This window comes from Papio anubis, chromosome 18 (assembly GCF_008728515.1).
Source record: "Papio anubis isolate 15944 chromosome 18, Panubis1.0, whole genome shotgun sequence".
Classification (NCBI taxonomy): domain Eukaryota; kingdom Metazoa; phylum Chordata; class Mammalia; order Primates; family Cercopithecidae; genus Papio; species Papio anubis.
In genome coordinates this window covers 16,106,451-16,126,991 of record NC_044993.1, presented here as the reverse complement: position 1 = coordinate 16,126,991, position 20,541 = coordinate 16,106,451, and the positions used below count along the sequence as shown (strand labels likewise).

The 20,541-nt window shown below is 49.5% G+C and overlaps 1 protein-coding gene across 2 annotated transcripts in view; it reads right to left on the bottom strand.

Annotated features, from left to right (window-relative positions):
• The window catches only part of IL34 (interleukin 34), a 72,812-nt gene that overhangs the window by 45,992 nt on the left and 6,279 nt on the right, over positions 1 to 20,541 (bottom strand). The window contains exon 1 of one of the 2 annotated variants that reach the window (XM_031658107.1): positions 15,664 to 16,143. The exons of the other annotated variant lie outside the window; for it this stretch is intronic. The gene's annotated coding sequence lies outside the window, so the exon portion shown is untranslated. Of the gene's footprint in view, positions 1 to 15,663; positions 16,144 to 20,541 lie in introns of those variants that run through there. 2 annotated transcript variants of the gene reach the window in all.

Genomic DNA, 20,541 nt, shown 5'->3' with positions numbered 1-20,541 from the left:
GATGAAGGAGAGAATCCACCCAGAGTGTTCTTGGCCCTTTGATTCCTCCCTCCTCTCCCAGATCCCTCTCTCAGCTCCTACCTTGAAAAGATGTTTGCTTTTTTATTTTTATTTATTTATTTTGTTGTTGTTGTTGAGACAGAGTCTCGCTCTTTTGCCCAGGCTGGAGTGTAGTGGCGCAATCTCAGCTCACTGCAACCTCCAGCTCCTGGGTTCAAGTGATTCTCCTGCCTCAGCCTCCAGAGTAGCTGGGATTACAGGCACCCACCACCACACCCGGCTAATTTTTACATTTTTTAGTAGAGACAATGTTTCGCCATGTTGGCCAGGTTGCTCTCAAACTCCAGGCCTCAGGTGATCCACCTGCCTTGGCCTCCCAAAATGCTGGGATTACAGGCATGAGCCACCACTCTGGCCTGACATTCACATTTTAAATTGTGCAAGCCTCTCAAAACATCCAGAGGCATATGGGCTCCAATTCCAATTCTAGCTATAGATCTGAGCCTCTGTCTTCCCACAGGCACCTGAAAGAGGCACAGTGACCATGCCAGCCTCATAGGGTTGCTGAAAGCACTGGCCTCAGGGATAATATCACTCACTCAGGCACAGGCCTCTGCAAATTGAAACCAAGGCAGGATAAATCCCTACCCCTCAGAGCAGCCGTACACCTCCAGGCTGCAGTCCCAGCTGGTCTCTGCCTCAATGCACCTGTCTCTGGGCACCTGTGAGATCCCCTAATATCCCCCAGCATTTCCCAGGGGCCAGGTGCTGTGCCATGTGCTTGGTACGCACTTGCTTGTTGCTTGATCTGCACAGTGACATCAATTTATCCTGGGAGCCCCACACCTCCAGGTGTCATTATCTCCATTTTACAAACAGAAGACTAAGGCTGAGAGATTAAGGCACTGGTCCCAGGACTTACAGCTTGCGAGCTGTGACATAAGATTCAAGAACCCCACTTTCAGGCCGAGTGCAGTGGCTCACACCTGTAATCCCAGCACTTTGGGAAGCAGAAGCGGGCAGATCACCTGAGGTCAGGAGTTCAAGACCATCCTGGCCAACATGGCAAAACCCCGTCTCTACTAAATATACAAAAATTAGGTGGGCGTGGTGGCACACACCTGAAATCCCAGCTACGTGGAAGGCTGAGGCAGGGAGAATTGCTTGAACCCGGGAGGCGGAGGTTGCAGCGAACTGAGATCGCACCACTGCACTTCAGCCTGGGCGATGGAGAAAGACTCCATCTCAAAAAATAATAATAATAAATAAATAAAAATAATGTTTAAAAAATAATTAAAAGAACCCCGCTTTCATCTCATTTAAGTGGCTTGTCACCATCGGCTCATGTCACATGGAAGGAAGGCATGATTACTTCCATTTCACAGAGAAAGGAAGCACAACCCACCCCCACACCCCGCCTTCCTCGCTGCCTGAGCTCTCCCTGGCACCAGTTCTGCTTCCCAGTTTCCCAGCTTCCCAGGTGCAGAGACTGAGGCATGAGGCTGAGGGGCAAGTCTGTGCACTGAACCCATGATGAGCCCCAGGTTCCTCCCCAAGCAAGAGAATGAGGCAGCAGAGCCTGCCCCACCTGCACCTGCTGTGGGAAGCAGTCGCCTACTCGGGGAGGAGGGGAGGGGAGGGGAAGGGAGGGAAGGGGAGGGGAGGGGAGGGGAGGGGAGGGGCTCATTGTAAAAAACAAAAAGAACCTCAATGAGCTGTTTTCTTAAATTGCTTATGAACTGAGTTATCTAGAAAAGGCTAATGTATAAAGGCAGAAAGCAGCATAGAGGTTACCAGGGCTGGGGAGAAGGGAAGAGGAGTTGTTTAATGGGTAGAGTTTCGTTTGGGATGATGAAAATGTTCTGAAACTGGATAGCGATGATGATTACACAACACAGTGAATGCACTGATGTGACTGAATTGTACACTTAAAAATGGCTAAAATAGTAAGTTTTATGTTTCATGTATGTATTTACCACAATAAAAAAGTTATTTAAAAATTTGAATCACATAGAAGTGGACACTTGCATTTGATGAGAAAGAGGAAGTTCCTGGGCTCCTCTCAGCCTCGCAAGGGGCCTCTTGTCCTCAGAGACTCAGAACAACCTTTCTTCTCATGGGACAGACAGCCTTCCCCTCTCCCAGGGCAAGGCCCTTGGGATCCTTTGCTCCACAGACCCAGGATCTCCACGGGGTCAGATCACCTCTGCAGTCCCCACCCCTCTCCCTGATGACTGACTGGCCTCAGCCCCTTTGCACCTGCTATTTCCAATAAACAAAACACCCTTCTCCCTTCCCCCACCAGCCTAATCCTGGCTCTGAGACGCCTTGCCCCTCCATCACCAGCAGCAGAACACCCCCAACACACAGAGACATACACACACACACATGCACACACACACGCACACACACACATGCACACACACGCACACACACACATGCACGCGTGCACACAAACCCCCAGGCTCTTTGACTTCAGCCCTTGAGCCACAGGAGGCTGCCAGCCTCTCCGAGGGGCTGGCTTTTTGTGTCCCCAGGCCCTCGGTCCCCGCTCTTCCTTTAGCCTACTGGAAGTATCCTGCACATCACTTTGTTCCTGGGCACCAGGCCGGGAGCTCCTTATCGGACTTTCCCTAACTCCTTTCTGTCTTCTGACTTTTTGAGTCCAATCTAGACCTGGCACGGCTGATCCACTGCCAGGGATTGGGCTGAACCAGTCCCTTTTTGACTAACTCAGAAATGTCCCTAGTGGAGAACAATGGGGAAAATGGAATTCTTGGTGAACAGAGCATCTTTGTTTCAAATGTGTCGGCAGACAGAGGATGGACTGTGAGGATGTCGGCAGACAGAGGATGGACTGTGAGGACTTAGGCAGACACCCACAGGCTGCTGGACGCCTGGTTTTGGTTTCCCCCTCCTGACTTGGGACCTAGAGAGCAAATCATTTTCTTTCTCCAGGCCTCACTTTACCCATCTGAAAAATGGAACTTGAGAAAGTCCTCCTCAAATTCAGTGGGGCCAGTGGTGTAGGGCAAATGGGTGTTTGCAGAGGTCACCACTTGTGAGGACAGTCTTGGGCACACAAGGGCTGTTTGTCTGCAAAGGTTTGTTCCCAGGTTTGGCCTCAGATTTTTTTTATTTTGGGTTCAAGTCTTGCTCTTCAAAGGATGCTGGTGGGGGACGTCCCTGCCCCTCCCAGCGCCTGGCTTACAGGCTCTGCTATTCTGGTTCATGGTCAGATTTGCTGTTACATCTTCCAAAGCGATGGGCAACTGTAATTAAATAATCAATCATTCACTCATAGTTTCACGTATTTCTCCTCCACTGGAACATCAGCCCCACTGAATTCCAGGCACCTCAGAGCTTCATTGTGCTAATTAAAGCAATTAATACAGGCAGGCCACAGTCAAGGGCTGGCATGTCTTTTCTGCTAACATGTATCAACAAGGGAAAAAATTGTGGTATGTCCATACGATGGAATCTACTCAGCAATAGAAAGAATCAGGCTGCAATGGCGCACACCTGCAATCACAGCCCTTTGGGAGGCTGAAGCAGGAGAATCACTTGAGCCCAGGAGTTCAAGACCTGCCTGGGCAACATGATGAGAATCCATCTCTACAGAAAAAATTTAAAAATTATCTGGGCATGGTGGTGCACACCTGTGTGTAGTCCTAGTTATTCAGGAAGCTGAGGTGGGAGGATCATCTGAGCCCAGGAGGTTGAGGCTACAGTGAGCCAAGATTATGCCACTGTACTCCAGTCTGGGTGACAGTGTGAGACCCTGCCACTAAAAAATAAATAGGCCGGGTGCGTTGACTCACACCTGTAACCCCAGCCCTTTGGGAGGCTGAGGCAGGCGGATCACCTGAGGCCGGGAGTTCGAGACCAGCCTGACCAACATGGAGAAACCCCATCTCTACTAAAAATACAAAATTAGCCGGGCGTGGTGGCACATGGCTGTAGTCCCAGCTACTCGGGAGGCTGAGGCAGGAGAATCGCTTGAACCCGAGAGGTGGAGGTTGCGGTGAGCCGAGATCGTGCCACTGCACTCTAGCCTGGGCAACAAGAGCGAAACTCCATCTCAAAAAAATAATAATAAATACAAAATAAATAAATGGTATATTTATTATGTTGTATCTAAATTTAAACATGTTTTAGAGTGTTTCTCTTCAAACTAGCTAATCTTCCATCTGGCTGTGAACTATCTCTTACATTTCCTTGTTTTTGCATTGATTTTTTTAGTCTTTTTTTTCTCCAGTGGAACTACAGCGCGGATGTCAGTCATAGGCCCCAGCTCCCTGGTGGCCACACAGGAGATGCTCATGGAAAAACTAGTAGAATGAGAGAAAAACAGCCGGGACTCCCACTCAGGGCTGGGGTTGGAGGACCACAGAGATGGTGCTACCTCATTTCAGCAATGTTTGGGGGCCATGAAACATGGATTCATGCTGGCAATGCCCCCCAGGACAAAGCTGAGGCTACCTCTGCTGGAATAAAATAACTACAGGGAGAAAGGATAAGAACAGTAACAACAACAGTAATAAAGTCTGCTGGGCACGGTGCACACCTAGTGTCCCAGTCACTTGGGAGACTGAAGCAGGAGGATCCCTTGAGCTCAGGAGTTCAAGATCAGCCTGGGCAACATAAGGAGATCTCATCTCTAAAAATTAATTAATTAATTAATTAATAGTCACTTTATGTCATTTAATTCTCCCTACTACGGCTACCACCCCTCCCCCGACACACACACACACACACACATCAATTCCAAAGCTAGGAATTCTCGCTCTCATTTTAATTTCTTTTATTTTTGAGATGGTCTGGCTCTGTTGCCCGGGCCAGAGTGCAGTGGCATGATCACGGCTCACTGCAGGGCTCAAGTGATCTTTCCACCTCAGCCTCCTGAGTAGCTGGGACCACAGGTGTGAGCCACTGCTCCCGGTTCAACCTCATTTTAAAGATAAGGAAACCAAAGCTCAGAGAGTTTGGCAACTTGCCTAAAGCCATGCAGCTGGCAAGCTGGGCAGCAAGTATGAAATCTAGATTGCTCTTGCTGTAACTCTACATTCCCAGCAAGGGTCTGAAAGCAAAGGAAGAGACCACATTCCCCCAGCCCAGCAGTTCTGTGCAGCTCAAAAGCCTGATGGAGAGGCCAAAGGAGCCTGGCCTCCACGGCTCACTGCAACCGTGAGGATCTGGCACTGGAGTGGGGAGACCTGAGTCCGGCAACTTCGGAGTCTCAACACAGGGGCTGCACGCCCTACCTTGAATTTGTCAGGGCAGTCCACTCCAGCTGTAGCCCAGAGCTGCTGGGCCTGGAGAGGAGCGATTCCACTTCACCACGGATGGGTTTGCCATCTTTACTTCCTCAAAAGCTGGAAAGTGTGTGGCCCTCGCCCTTTGGTCTCCGTGAGGCCCTCTCTGTCTGGGCTCAGGCTGGGGCTGGCAGCTCAGTTTCCTTGTCTATGGCCAGGCAGCCAATTGGACAAGGGCATCCTTGGCTCTGCCAGGGCCATGAGAAGGCCCTTCCAGGTAAGGGAAGATAGCCTTTCATTCCCTCTGTCCCCACCCCACCTGGGGCTGCTGGGAAACCCAGCAGGAGGCTGGCTTCTGATTAAAAAGGGATTGGGACCAGATGACAGTGGCTCACGTCTATAATCCCAGCACTTGGGGAGGCCAAGATAGGCAGATCACTTGAGGTCAGGAGTTCGAGACCAGCCTAGGCAACATGGCGAAACACCATCTCTACTAAAAAAAAAGAAATACAAAAATTAACTGGGCGTGGTGGCACACACCTATAATCCCAGCTACTTGGGAGAGTGAGGTAGCGGAATCGCTTGAACCCGGGAGGGAGAGGTTGCAGTGAGCCTAGATCTCATATGAGACTTTGTTAAAGAAAGAAAGAGAGAGAGAGAAAGAGAAAAGAAAGAGAGAGAGAGAAAAAGAGAGAAGAAAGAAAGAAAGAAAGAAAGAAAGAAAGAAAGAAAGAAAGAAAGAAGGAAGGAAGGAAGGAAGGAAGGAAGGAAGGAAGGAAGGAAGGAAGGAAGGAAGGAAGGAAGGAAGGAAGGAAGGAAGGAAGGAAGGGCAGGCAGTTCTTGACATAACAGGTATAAGACAAAGTAATAAACCTAAGAAGTCCTGTTTGCTCATTTCTGCCTGCCAGCAGAATTTCACAAAGCCCCTTGGCTCTCTGACAGCATGCAGCTCTCCAGAAAGATGCTTGAAGACAAAACAGGATAGAGCACTTGACCCCCCGCCATCTCTTGCCGAGTCAGTATATTCCTTAAAACATGCGTGACCCTAGCCTTGCCTTTTGCTGAACATAAGATAACATCTTACAAGGTTAGTGATAATGCCTCTAATCTATAACCAGATGGACTCTTACACTCAACCTTGATGTGGTTCTACTTTAATGTAACTTCTGAGCAGGCCTGATGTGATTTTGCACCTTCTGAACCCCCACTGCCTGTGTATGAGCGATGAACTGAAACCCTGCCTTAGAGCGGTCTGACAGAACTCCTGGACTGCAGGCATCTGTCTATTGTCCTCAGTAAGACTTCTGAATAAAACTAATTTTAATTCTTTAAAAGATTGATTTTTATTTTTTAGTTTATGAAATGGAGTTTCACTCTGTCGCCCAGGCTGGAGTGCAGTGGCGCAATCTTGGCTCACTGAAGCCTCCATGTCCTGGATTCAAGCAGTTCTCCTACCTCAGCTTCCCGTGTAGCTGGGATTATAGGTGTGCACCACCATACCTGGCTAATTTTTGTATTTTTAATAGAGTCGGGGTTTTGCCATGTTGGCCAGGCTGGTCTCAAACCCTTGACCTCAGGTGATCCACCAGCCTTGGCCTCCCAAAGTGCTGGGATTACAGGTGTGAGCTACCGCACCCGGCCAAAAGATTGATTTTTTTTTTTTTCTTTCGTTGACAGAAGCACCAGGAGCAGTGCAGGTTCTTGAGCAGGGGCGTGGCCTGAGGAAAACATTAGTTTACAAAATACTAATATGCAAGGTGAACTGGAGGCAAAAGCTGGAGGCCAGCATGCCAACCATTCCCTCAAGTCCTGTGATATAGGAAGGTGACCTCTAAGGGGTCGCTGATGGAGGATGGTGTGCCTGGAAGGGCCTGGCAGGAAGTTCTGGGGGGCGGACGGTTTGAGCCATGCCAGGATGGAGAAGCACCCCAGACCCTTTAAGGAACTGCCCCTTTGACCAGGCGCGGTGCCTTACACCTGTAATCCCAGCACTTTGGGAGGCTGAAGCGGGCAGATCACCTGAGGTCAGGAGTTCGACATCAGCCTGGCCAACTTGGCGAAACCCCGTCTCTACTAAAAATATGAAAAATTAGCCAGGCTTGGTGGCGGGCACCTGTAATCCCAGCTACCAGCTACTTGGGAGGCTGAGGCAGGAGAATCGCTTGAACCCAGGAGGCGGAGGTTACAGTGAGCTGAGATTGCACCATTGCACTCCAGCCTGGGCGACAAGAGCAAAACTCCATCTCAAAAAAAAAAAGAACTGCCCCTCCAAGGCCTGGGCCACCCAGGCATTTCCTGGCCTATTCTGGAGAGGGACAGCTCTATAAAGGATCAGATCCTTGACAATAAAATGGGTACCATTTAATAGATGCAGGTACCATTAAATAGATTTAATAGATAACATTGCTCACATTTGTATAGAGTGTCCATCATCACTGAAGAAAACACATTCTGCCTTTAGGAATTAAAGAGCTGCATTTTGTAAGAGATACATATGTTTGAAACGTGTTCATTGATAAAATACTCCAGTCTTTCTGGATTAGTCCTTACTTGGCAATTTGTAATAAGAACTAAAAAACTGGACTAGGAGCAGTGGCTCACACTCGTAACCCCAGAACTTTGAGAGACCAAGGCAGAAGGATCACTTGAGTCCAGGAGATCGAGACCAGCCTGGGCAACATGGAGAGACTCCATCTCTACAATAAAATTAATAATTAGCCAGGCATGGTGGCATGTGCCAGTGGTCCCAGCTACGTGGGAGACTGAGGCAGGAGTATTGCTTGAGCCCAGGAGCTCAAGGCTGCAGGGAGCCATGATAGTGCCACTGGACTACAGCCTGGACAACAGAGCAAGACACTGTTTCAAAAAAAAAAAAGGAAAAAGCTGGCCAGGCACAGTGGCTCATGCCTGTAATCCCAACACTTTGGGAGGCTGAGGCGGGTGGATCACCTGAGGTTGGAGTTCGAGACCAGCCTGACCAACATGGAGAAACCCTGTCTCTACTAGAAATACAAAATTAGCCAGGTGTGGTGGCACATGCCTGTAATTCCAGCTTCTAGGGAGGCTGAGGCAGGAGAATCGCTTGAATCTGGGAGGCGGAGGTTGCGGTGAGCCGAAATCGCACCATTGCACTCTAGCCTGGGCAACAATAGCGAAACTCCGTCTCAAAAAATAAAAAAAGAAAAAAGGAAAAGCTAAAAAACTGGCTGAACTCTGTGAGGGGGTAACTTCACTTTAGGAGATGGGCCACTAGGAAATAAGGAAGTCAGTAATGACTCAAAGCAGTGCCACTTGGGAACTATCCCAGAGCGCAACAGAGGAGAAGGGGCTCAGTTCACTAGGAGGGTTAAGCAGCAGGCACCCACCTGAGCTGCTCAAGTGATCTACATACAAACAGGTTGAGCTGGGGACGACCTCTACTGAGTGTGCCTATACCCTGGGTGCTGGGGCCCTGTGGGGGTAACGGAGTATTATGGGTACAAGCACAGATCTGGCTTCAGAGTCCCAGCCTCTTCTGTAAAATGGGAATGAGGCTGGGCACGGTGGTTCATGCCTGTAATCCCAACACTTTGGGAGGCCAAGGAGTTTGAGACCAGCCTGGGCAACATAGCCAGACCCTGTCTCTACAAAAAAACACAATTTTTTTAATAAAGAGGGAATGAAATTTGCAGTCAGTGGTAAGCTGTCATTACTATAAGCATGACACACACAGATAATAGCCGCTCCACCCTCACTGCAACTGGACACAAATATTTTTGGCAGGGTGTGGGGGACAGGTACAGAGAGGCATATGGGTAGCTGCAGGGGCTCCAGTTTCTGAGGCAGTGGTGGGAAATGGGATGCCAGTGTGCCCAATGCCATGTGGAGAAGAGTCACCTCCAGCCTGGGAGGAAGACGCGAGGGGAAGCTGATTTGGCCCAGATCTGCCACACAGATGCCTGCTTTGCAGCAACTCACTCTCCCTGGCTCCATATCACAGCCTGTCATGATCACGGTCCTCTTTGTGCCTCTGGGGATGCCCTAGCGACCTTTCTGGGCAGTCTTAGTCTTGGCACAAATAAATGTTGCTATGGTCTGAATATCTGTGTCTCCGCCAAAATTTATCATCCCAAGATGAGGTATTAGGTAGAGTCTTTGGAAGATGATGAGGTCGTGACGGTGAGCCTTTTGAATGGATTTAGTGCCCTTACAAAAGAGACCCCAGAGAGATCCCTCCCCCTCCTGCCTCTGAGGCTACAGCGAAAAGACAGCCACCTAGGACAAGGGCCCGCACCAGACACCGAATCTGTCAGTGCCTTGATCTTGGTCTTCCCAGGCTCTAGAACAAAACACTTCTGTTGTTTACAAGCCTCCCAGTCTATAGAATTTTCTTTTTTCTTTCCTTTTTTTTCTCTTTTTTGTTTGAGACAGGGTCTCACTGTGTCACCCATGCTGGAGAGCAGTGGTACAATCTCAGGTTGCTACAACCTCTGTCTCCCAGGTTCCAGTGATTCTCCTGTCTCAGCCTCCCGAGTAGCTGAGACTACAGGCACGTGCCACCACACCCAGCTAATTTTTGTATTTTTAGGAGAAACGGAGTTTCGCCATGTTGGCCCAGCTGGTCTTGAACTCTTGACCTCAAGTGATCCGCCCACCTCGGCCTTCCAAAGTGCTGGGATTATAGGCGTGAGCCACCACGCCCAGCCGGATTTTCTTATGGCAGCCCAAACAGACTAAAGCAAATCCCATTTCTCCTGAGGTCAGCCAAACAAGGTTAGACTACTCCCCAGAAGAATGTTCCTACGAAACTAGAGAGGAGCCCCAGTGTAGTAGCTCATGTCTGTAATCCCAGCACGGTGGGAGGTTGAAGTGGGAGGATTGCATGAGTCCAGGAGTTCAAGACCAGTCTGGGAAATAAAGTGAGAACCCATCGCTACTAAACATAAAAATTAGCAGGGCACAGTGGAGCATACCCACGGTCCAGCTACACAAGAGGCTGAGGCAGGAGGATTAACTGACCCTAGGAGGTCAAGGCTGCAGTAAGCCATGTACTCCAGCCAGGGTGACAGAGTGAGATCCTGTCTCAGAAGAATAAGAAGGAGAAGGAGGAGGAGGAAGAAGAAGGAGAAGAAAACTAGAGAGGAAACAAAACTAAGAAACTGAAATGCAGGCCAGGCACGGTGGCTCACGTCTGTAATCCCAACACTTTGGGAGGCTGAGGCAGGTGGATCACCTGAGGTCAGGAGTTCGAGACCAGTCTGGCCAACATGGCAAAACCCCATTTCTACTAAAAATACCAAAAAAATTAGCTGGGTGTGGTGGCAGGCACCTGTTAGCCCAGCTACTTGGGAGCCTGAGGCAGGAGAATTGATTGAACCCAGGAGGGAGAGGTAGCAGTGAGCCGAGATCGCACGACTGCACTCCAGCCTGGGCAACGGAGGGAGACGCTGTCACAAAAAAAAAAAAAAAAAAAAAAAGAGACAGAGAGAGAGAGAGAAATTGAAACGCAGCCACCTGGAAATATGAGGGTTTCCCAAGGCCTAGAATATTTGATATGAATCGGCCTAGAGTAGACGGGCAACCTCCCAAAAGCCTCCTTCTCACCTCCTCCTCATCTCCACCCACTGGCTTGGCAAGAAGCCCTCCTTTCCAAAACCTGTTTCCTCTGGCCCTGAGCAGTAGCAGCCCTGCCCCTAGATCTTGGCAGGACCAGTGTGTTCTGCTTGAGCTCTTGAAGAGGAAGAGAGTCCTCCCCCAGAAAGTCCTCTTTGGGCCCTTGACCCTCCCTCAGAGATAATAAGACCTGCCAGGCAGAATTCTTGTGAGGATTAGATATTATGGTCAGTGATGCTAACTGTAATGAATGTAAGCTCAGGGAGAACAGCGCTTCATTTTGTTCTCTGCCCATCTCCTGTGTCTGGCCCATCATAAATGCCCATGACATTTGTTGAATGAATCATAATTATTACTATGAGCTTGAATATACACATACAATCTTTGGAAGGACCCATAAGAACCAGGCATCAGTAACTGTGTTTGGATAGACCTAGGGAATAAGAAGTAGAGGAAGCTACTTTTCACTATAAACCAATCTCTCTCTATTGAATATTTTTACTGTGTGCACTCATTATCTGTTTGAAATTGAAAGCGCAATCCCATTTATATTAGCACCCCAAAAATAAAATTCTTCACTATAAATCTAACAAAATATGCACAAGATCTGTACGAGGAGTACTATACAACCCTGATGAAAGAAAGCAAAGAAGATCTAAATAAATGGAGAGATATTCTATGTTCATGGATAGGACGATTCAATATTGTTAAGATGTTTGTTCTCCCCAACTTTGTAGATTCAATGCAACACAATCAAAATCCCAGAAAGTTATTTTGTGATATCTACAAGGTGATTCTAAAGTTTACGTGGAGTAGCAAAAGACCTAGAAGGACAACACAATGCTGAAAAAGAAGAACAGAATTAGAGAACTGACACTCCCTGACTTCAAGACTTATTTAAAGCTATAGCAATCAAGATAGTGTGGTACTGGTGAAAGAACAGACAAATAGATCAATGGAACAATAGGGAACCAATAATAAACCCACACAAATACAGTCAACTGATCTTTGACAAAGGAGCAAAGGCAATTCAATGGCAAAAGGATAGTCTTTCAACAAATGGTGCTGGAATGATTGATCATTCACAGGCAAAAAAAATCTAGATATTGCCAGGTGCTCACACCTCTGATGCTAGTGCTCCAAGAGGCTAAAGCAGGAGGACTGCTTGAGGGCAGGAGTCTGAGATCAGGCTGGGCAACACAGCAAGGCCCCATCACAACAAAAAAAAAAAAAAAGAAAAGAAAAAAATAGCCCAGCATGGTGGCATGTACCCATGGTCCCAGCTACTCGGGAGGCTGAGGTGGGAGGATCACTTGAGCCCAGAGTTCGAGACTGCCATGAGCCACGATCATGCCACTGCACTCCAGCCTGGACAACAGAGTGAGATCCTGTCTCAAAAACAACAACAACAACAAACTAGGTACTAAGAAACATTGATTCTAAGGTCTGACCTTAGACCTTTCACAAAAATGTGTTCAAAATGAAACTTGAACCTAAACATAAAATGCAAAGCTATAAAACTTCTAGAAGATAACATAGGAAGAAAATCTAACTTATCTTGGGCTTGGTGATGTTTTTCTATATACCAAAAGCATGATCCTTGAAATAAAAAATTGACATTAGACTTTATTAAAATTAAAAGCTTCTGTTCTGCAAAAGACACTATTGCTAGGAAAAATGATAAAATATTTGCAAAAGACATATTGATAAAGACCTTGTATCTAAAACATACAAAAAAACTCTTAAAACTCAACAATAACACCAGGCGCTGTGGCTCATGCCTGAAATCCCAGCACTTTGGGAGGCCGAGGCGGGTGGATCACAAGGTCAGGAGATCGAGACCATGGTGAAACCCTGTCTCTACTAAAACATACAAAAAATTAGCCAGGTGCTGTGGCGGGCACCTGTAGTCCCAGCTAGTCCGGACGCTGAGGCAGGAGAATGGCGTGAACCCGGGAGACAGAGCTTGCAGTGAGCCAAGATCGCGCCACTGCACTCCAGCCTGGGGGACAGAGCGAGACTCCGTCTAAAAAAAAAAAACAAACAACAAAAAAAAAAAACTCAACAATAAGAAAACAAACAACCCAGTTAAAAAATGGACAATAGGGCCGGGCACAGCAGCTCATGCCTGTAATCCAAACACTTTGGGAGGCTGACACAGGAGGATCGCTTGAGGCCAGGAGTTTAAGACCAGCCTGGCCAATATGGTAAAACCCCGTCTCTATTTATCAAAAAAATAAAAAGAATAAAACTATGTGTTTAAGAAAAATTTAAAAATAGGGCCGGGCGCCATGGCTGATGCCTGTAATCCCAGTACTTTGGGAGGCCGAGGTGGGCAGATCATTAAGTCAGGAGTTCAAGACCAGCCTGACCAACATGGTGAAACCCCGTCTCTACTAAAAAATACAAAAATTAGCCGGGCGTGGTGGCGCGTGCCTGTAATCCCAGCTACTCAGGAGGCTGAGGCAGGAGAATCACTTGCACCCAGGAGGCAGAGGCTGCAGTGAGCCAAGATTGCGCCACTGCACTCCAGCCTAGGCAACAGAGTGAGACTCCATCTCAAAAAAAAAAAAAAGAAAGAAAGAAAAAGAAAAAATAAGCCAATAAATAAATAAAACTGCTTTGTAGAAGTCTACTGATTTTTTTAAGGAAGTTTAAAAGCTATTTTTAAAATAATTATTCTCCAACTGGTGTAGGCTTTGCAGGCAGACAGCCCAGGATTCAAGTCTCAGAGCCCTGAGCCTGCCACGCTTCCTCCTCCGGGGTTTACAGCCACACCTTCCAGGGTCGGGTTAAGGGTCCCAGAACTCTGTCACAGCAGCACAAGAGTCAAAAGTTATGTTGCCACCTGATTCTCATGGGCAGAGAGACGAGGGGCCTTCTATTACACCTCAGGAGGCGGTCGGGGTGGGGTACACTGGGGAGAGGAACGAGGGCGAGTAGAACAGGAGGCACCCGCTCCAGTGACATCATCCAACAAAGGTTTCCTGCCTGTGAGGAGACATTGGAAAGCGCCTGGCCCCAGCCCAGCCTCAGCCGGGCCAGTGGGTCTGCTGGCCTTTGGTGCATTGTATGACTGTACTGGGGTCTGGGAAGCCAGAGGCAGGGCTATGGAGTGATCCAGTGTAGTAGAGACAAGAATGAGCCCGGAGCAGGTGGTGGGGGAGTAGAAGGACCACCACCTCCCTGCTGCCCCTGTGCCCCTTCCCACTGTGGAAACTTGGAGGAGACCCTAAGCAGCTTCTTCATCACTACCTAGTACTACCGGGGCCCCCACCCAGGACGGTGGTGAGAAAAGAAAGATCAAATGCACTTTGCTCCTCCAAGCCGCAAGGAGCACAAACATCACTGCCATGGGACCCAGCCCAGCCCCAGCACGGAGCCTCAGGGCCACAGCAGGGGGAGGGGAGAAGCCAGGCTCCTAGGCATGACTTAAACTCTCCGATCCTCAGTTTCCTCATCTGCAGTATGGGAATATCAGCTGCACATCACAGGCTGGGCCCTGTAAGAATCCGGGGAGATGGTGCCTGTATAATAGGGCTCAGCACCCTGCCTGGCACAGAGGTAAATGACAGCTCCCGGTGCCTTCACACAAGGTGACCACCACCCACGCTAACAGGGGCGGGGTGGGAGGACGGTGAGGGCCATTTTTTTTTTTTTTTTAAGAGACAGGATCTCACTCCACTACTCAGGCTGGAGTGCAGTGGTGTGATCATGGCTCACTGAAGCCTCGACCTCCTGAGCTCAAGCGATCCTCCCACCTCAGCCTCCTGAGTAGCTGGGACTATAGGTACATGACACCACACCCGGCTAACTGGGTCATTCTGGATAAACTGCTGTCCCTGCCAGAGTCACCCTCTGTCCTAGCTATAAGTGTGGTGGTCATCCTGCCTCAGCTCTGGGGACAAAGGAGGGCACTGGATCACTGCCATCAGGAATGGTGTTTATGGCCTATCAGGGGCCAGGCTGCAGTTGGACAAATTGAATCATGTGAACAAGGTCTTGGCACCCAGAGAGCTGAGTTGGAAAACACAATTGCACAAAAGGCAAAGTCAGCTCAACGGCTATGGAACAGACTTTGAGGCCTGGAAGAGAGTTATTAGGAGTGTCTCATTGAATGGCAGGAGAAGGAATGTGTTGAGTGACACGGAGCCTGGCTCTCCCAGTCTCGGTCGGCATGGTCCCCACAGTGCTGTCCTGAGACCCCGGAGACCCGAGCAGGCTGGGGCCGGCTCTGGCTCCACAGAGCAGCCAGCGCTGACAGTGTGAAGGCAGCCAGAGGGACGGGCAGCACACCAGCGGCGGGGAGGGTACAGCAGCTACATCTGTACTGTGGGAGTGGGAGCGCATCCCTGACCCCAGGAACTGGCTGCCAGGGGCTGGCACAGGGGGCAGGGAGAGGCCAGCTTGTTGGGGGACGGGTTTGGGAGACTACCACCCAGGATGGAGGGCTCAAGCTGGACTGCCTGGGTTCGAATCGCAGCAACGCCAGCTGCTGGCTAACCTTGGGCAGGTGACTTAACCTCCGAGCCTTGGTTCCCAGGTGTTGACAGCCCCTACCGCACAGGGCTGTGGTGAGGATCTGAGATCAAGCCTGTTCAGCTTAACACAGCACCTGGCCCAGTGGAAACAGCACCAGCTACTTCTGTGCTATTGGGCTAGACCTAGCACAAGCCTCCCAGCTGGCTGCCCCTCCCTCTGACCCGAGCACCGCCTTTACACTGGCTTGTTATATACAGTTTTTGTCTGGACTGGGTCACATCAGAGAGGTACACAGCCTCAGCTCCACCCCCACCTCACACAGGCACCTCCTTACCTGCCTGCACTAATGGGGAGCTCCCCACTTCACAAAGCAGCCTCTGTTCCTCATGCAGACATCTCTGATCATGAGTTCTCTAGGGTGAGCCCAAATCTCCTCCCTACAACTGCCCCTCAGTGGCAGTGATTTTTCTGCCAGGGACTTTCCAATGTCTGGAATCTGCCCATCCCACACATGCTAGGAATCCCCCAAGCAGGGCCCCATCAAGGCTCCAGGAAGGGTTCCCTGAACCCCAGCCCTCTCCCTCCATGAGCAGCTTCTGCGGAATGGAGTAATGACTTCCACAGGAACACAGACGCCCCTCCCCTGCATGGGTCCGTCCAGCTCTCTGGCAACACCTCCCTGAAGGCAGAAAGCCTTGAATTCCTGCAGACCTGATGCTAATAACATAATTCACATGCGTTGCCTCATCCAGTCCTCACCAACCCTGTAAAGGACCTACTATTTTTTCCCTTGTTTTTAAAAATCATGGTAAGGCTGGGCGCGGTGGCTCATGCCTGTAATCCCAACACTTTGGGAGGCCAAGGCAGGCGGATCATTTGAGGTCAGAAGTTCAAGACCAGCCTGGCCAACATGGTGAAACCCCATCTCTACTAAAAATACAAAAATTAGCCGGGCATGGTGGTGAGCGCCTGTAGTCCCAGCTACTCAGGAGGCTGAGGCAAGAGAATCACTTGAACCCAGTAGGCAGAGGTTGCAGTGAACCGAGGTCGCACCACTGCACTCCACCCTGGGTAACAAGAGCGAAATTCTGTCTCAAAAAAAAAAAAAGGTAAAAAAAACCCACAAAAGGTAAAATGTACCACTGCTATAAAAAAATAAGATCGGCGAGGTATGGTGGCTCAAGCCTGTAATCCAGCACTTTGGGAGGCAGAGGCAGTGAGATCACGAGGTCAGGAGATCCAGAGACCATCCTGGCTAACATAAGGTGAAACCCGATCTCTACTAAAAAATACAAAAAAACAGCGAGGCCGAGGTGGCGGGCACCACCTGTAGTCCCAGCTGCTCGGGGAGGCTGAGCGGGAGAATGGCAGGAACCAGAGGCCGGGCTTTACAGTGAGCGAGATCTGGCCACTCCAGCCTAGGCTGACAAGCCGAGACTCCGTCTCAAAAGGAGATCACGTCTTTTGCAGGAACATGGATGGAGCTGGAGGCCATTATCCTCAGCAAAGTAGCACAGAGCAGAAAACCAAATACTGCAAAAGTGGAAGCTAAATAATGAGAACTCACAGACATACAGAGGGGACAACAGACACTGGGGTCTGAGGATGGAGGGTGGGAGGAGGGAAAGGAGCAGAAAAGATGACTACTGGATAGTGGGCTTAATTCATGGGTGATGAAATAATCTGTACAACAAACCCCGATGACATGAGTTGGCCTGTGTAACAAACCTGCATGTGTACCCCTGAACCTAAAATAAAAGTTAAAAAACATTTGACCAACTCAACTTTTTTTTTTTTTTTCGTGAAATAGAGTCTCACTCTGTTTCCTGTTGCCCAGGCTGCAGTGCAGTGGCATGATGTTGGTTCACTGCAACCTCCACCTCCCGGGTTCAAGCAATTCTCCTGCCTCAGCCTCCCAAGTAGCTGGGATTACAGGTGCCCGCCACCACTCTCAGCTAGCATTTTTTTTCCAGTGGCATTAAATACATTTATATTATTGTGTTACCATCACCACCATCCATTTCCAGAACTTTTCGTCTTATAACACCAAAACTTTATATCCATTCCTCCTTCCCCACCCCCAGCCCCTGGCAACCACCATAGAAACATTCTACTTTCTGTTTCTATGAATCTGGCTACTCTAGCCCCTTACATAAGTAGAATCATACAGTATTTATCTTTTGTGCTTGGCTAATTTCACTGAACATGATTTCCCCAAAGTTCATTCATGTTGTAGCATGTGTCAGAATTCCCTTCCTTCAAAAGGCTGAATCATACCACATTGTGTATATTTATGGCACATTTTTTTTCCCATTCATCTGTTCATGAACACTTGAATTGCTTCTACCTTTTTAGCTACTGTGATTGGTGCTGCTATGAACATGGGTGTGCAAATATCTGTTTGAGACTCTGTTTTTAGTTCTTTTCGGTATATATCCAGAAGTGGGATTGCTAGATTGTATGGTGATTCTATCTTTAATTTTTTTTTTTTTTTTTTTTGAAATGAAGTTTCACTTTTGTTGCCTAGGCTTAGAGTGAAATGGTGCAATCTCAGCTCACTGCAAACTCCACCTCCCAGGTTCAAGTGATTCTCCTGCCTCAGCCTCCTGAGTAACTGAGATTACAGGCATGTGCCTGGCTAATATTTGTATTTTTAGTAGCTATGGGGTTTCGCCACGCTGGCCAGGCTGGTCTTGGGTCTTGAACTCCTGACCTTCAGGTGATCCACCCACCTCAGCCTCCCAAAGTGCTGGGACTACAGGCATGAGCCACCGCACCTGGCCTCCATTTGTTAATTTTTTCAGGAACCACTAAACTAGTTTCCACAGCAGCTGCACCAATTAACATCCCCACCAACTGTGCTCAAGGTGCCAGTTCCTCCACATCCCACCAACACATATTGTTTTCTGTTTGTTTTTGAGACAGGGTCTCACACTCCGTCACCCAGGCTGGAATGCAGTGGCATGACCTCTGCTCACTGAAACCTCTGCCTCCTGGGTTTAAGTGATTCTTATTCCTCAGCCTCCTGAGTAACTGGGACTACAGGCGTGCACCACCACGCCCCACTAATTTTTGTATTTTTAGTGGAGCCAGGATCTCGCCATGTTGGCCAGGCTGGTCTCGAACTCCTGGCCTCAAGTGATCCGCTCACCTCGGCCTCCCAAAGTGCTGAGATTACAGGCATGAGCCACCGCGCCCGGCCATTTTCTGGCTTTTTTTTTTTTTCGATAACAGCCATCCTGAAGGGTGTGGGGTAGTGTATTACAGGGAGATTCCGTATTTTTCCCCATTTTAAGCTTAGGAAAGTAGGACTGGAGAGGCATGGTGACTCTGCCAAGGTCCCATAGGCAGCGGGTGGCAGAGCTGGGATTCAAACTCAGCACTGTCGGCCGGGCACGGTGGCTCACGCCTGTAATCCCAGCACTCTGGGAGGCCGAGGCGGGCAGATCACGAGGTCAGGAGATCGAGACCATCCTGGCTAACACGGTGAAACCCCGTCTCTACTAAAAATACAAAAAATTAGCTGGGCGTGGTGGTGGGTGTCTGTAGTCCCAGCTACTCGGGAGGCTGAGACAGGAGAATGGTGTGAACACAGGAGGCAGAGCTTGCAGTGAGCCAAGATCGCGCCACTGCACTCCAGCCTGGGTGACAGAGCAAGAATCCATCTCAAAAAACAAACAAACAAAAAAAAAAAACTCAGCACGGTCTGCGGCTGTGTGGTGCTCTCAGCAGCCCCCATCCCCACAAATCCTTGCTGTGTCACTGCTCCGTGGCCGCCCTAGGGCCTCCAGCATTGATCCCCACCCAGGGCCTGGCCAGGGAGAAGGCAGTGACCCCGAAGGAGACCATCCCTGAGAGTTGCAAGACTGACCCCAGCCCCTGGATCCCCCTGACCTAGTTGACCCTGACACTAGCTAGCATTCTGGGAGGGGCCTCCATCTCACGCAAGCAGGAGCAAGGCCCCAGGGCTAGCTCGGCAGCCGCCAAATGAGCCGGCAACATCTTGGATTATCTTGCAGGAGAGCAGGGGGCCCGCCAGCAAGGTGGTCAAACCAGGTGGCCGCCACAGGTGGACCAGGGCACAGCCCATCTGGGGTCACATCTTATCACTGCCACTCCCGCCTGTGTGACCATGGGCAAGCTGGGAGACTTCCCTATGCCTCGATTTCTTCATCTGTAAAACGGGGGAGAGTCAGTTGCACCTTGCAAGGAGCTGTGAGCATTCAGTGAGCAGCAGACACACATGCCAGGCTGGAGGGCAGGCCCAGGACGGTGCCTGCCATTCCTCCGGACCCCACATCTACCCCACGTCACTCTGCCCTTCACCATGGGAGGCGGTGGCAAAGCCTTAGGATTAAGGCTCCTCTGAGTGGTGACACATTTGTTTTTGTTTGGTTTGGTTTGAGGCTGGGTCTTGCTCTGTCACCCAGGCTGGAGTGCAGTGGCACAAACACAGCTCACTGCAGCCTCAACCTCCAGGACTCAAGCCTCCCAGGTAGCTGGGACTACAGGCACACACACCACCAGTTATTTTTTGTAGAGACGAAGTCTTTCCATGTTGCCCAGGCTGATCTCCAACTCCTGGACTCAACTGATCCGTCTCTGCTTCCCAAAGTGCTGGATTACAGATGTGAGCCACCAGGCCTGGCCTTGAAGGGATTTTTGTACACCCATGTTTGTAGAAGTGTTATTCACAATAGCCAAGAGATGGAAGCAACCCAAGTGTCTGTCGACAGGTAAATAGATAAACAAAATACAGTATATATACACACACATTCAGCCTTAAAAACAAGGAGGCCGGGGCCCGGCGTGGCGGCTCACACCTGTAATCCCAGCACTTTGGGAGGCCTAGGTTGGTGGATCACGAAGTTGGGAGATTGAGACTATCCTGGCTAACACTGGGCGACAGAGCGAGACTCCGTCTCAAAACAAAACAAAACAAAACAAAACAAAACAAAAAACAAGGAGGCCAGATGCAGTGGCTCACGCCTGTAATCCCAGCACTTTCGGAGGCTGAAGTGGGAGGACTGCTGGAGCCCAGGAGTTCAAGACCAGCCTGTGAAACATAGGGAGACCTTGTCTCTAAAAAAAAACCAGTCTCCCTCTGTCACCCAGGCTGGAGTACAGTGGCACAATATCAGTTCACTGCAACCTCCGCCTCCCGGGTTCAAGCAATTCTCCTGCCTCAGCCTCCTGAGTAGCTGGGACTACA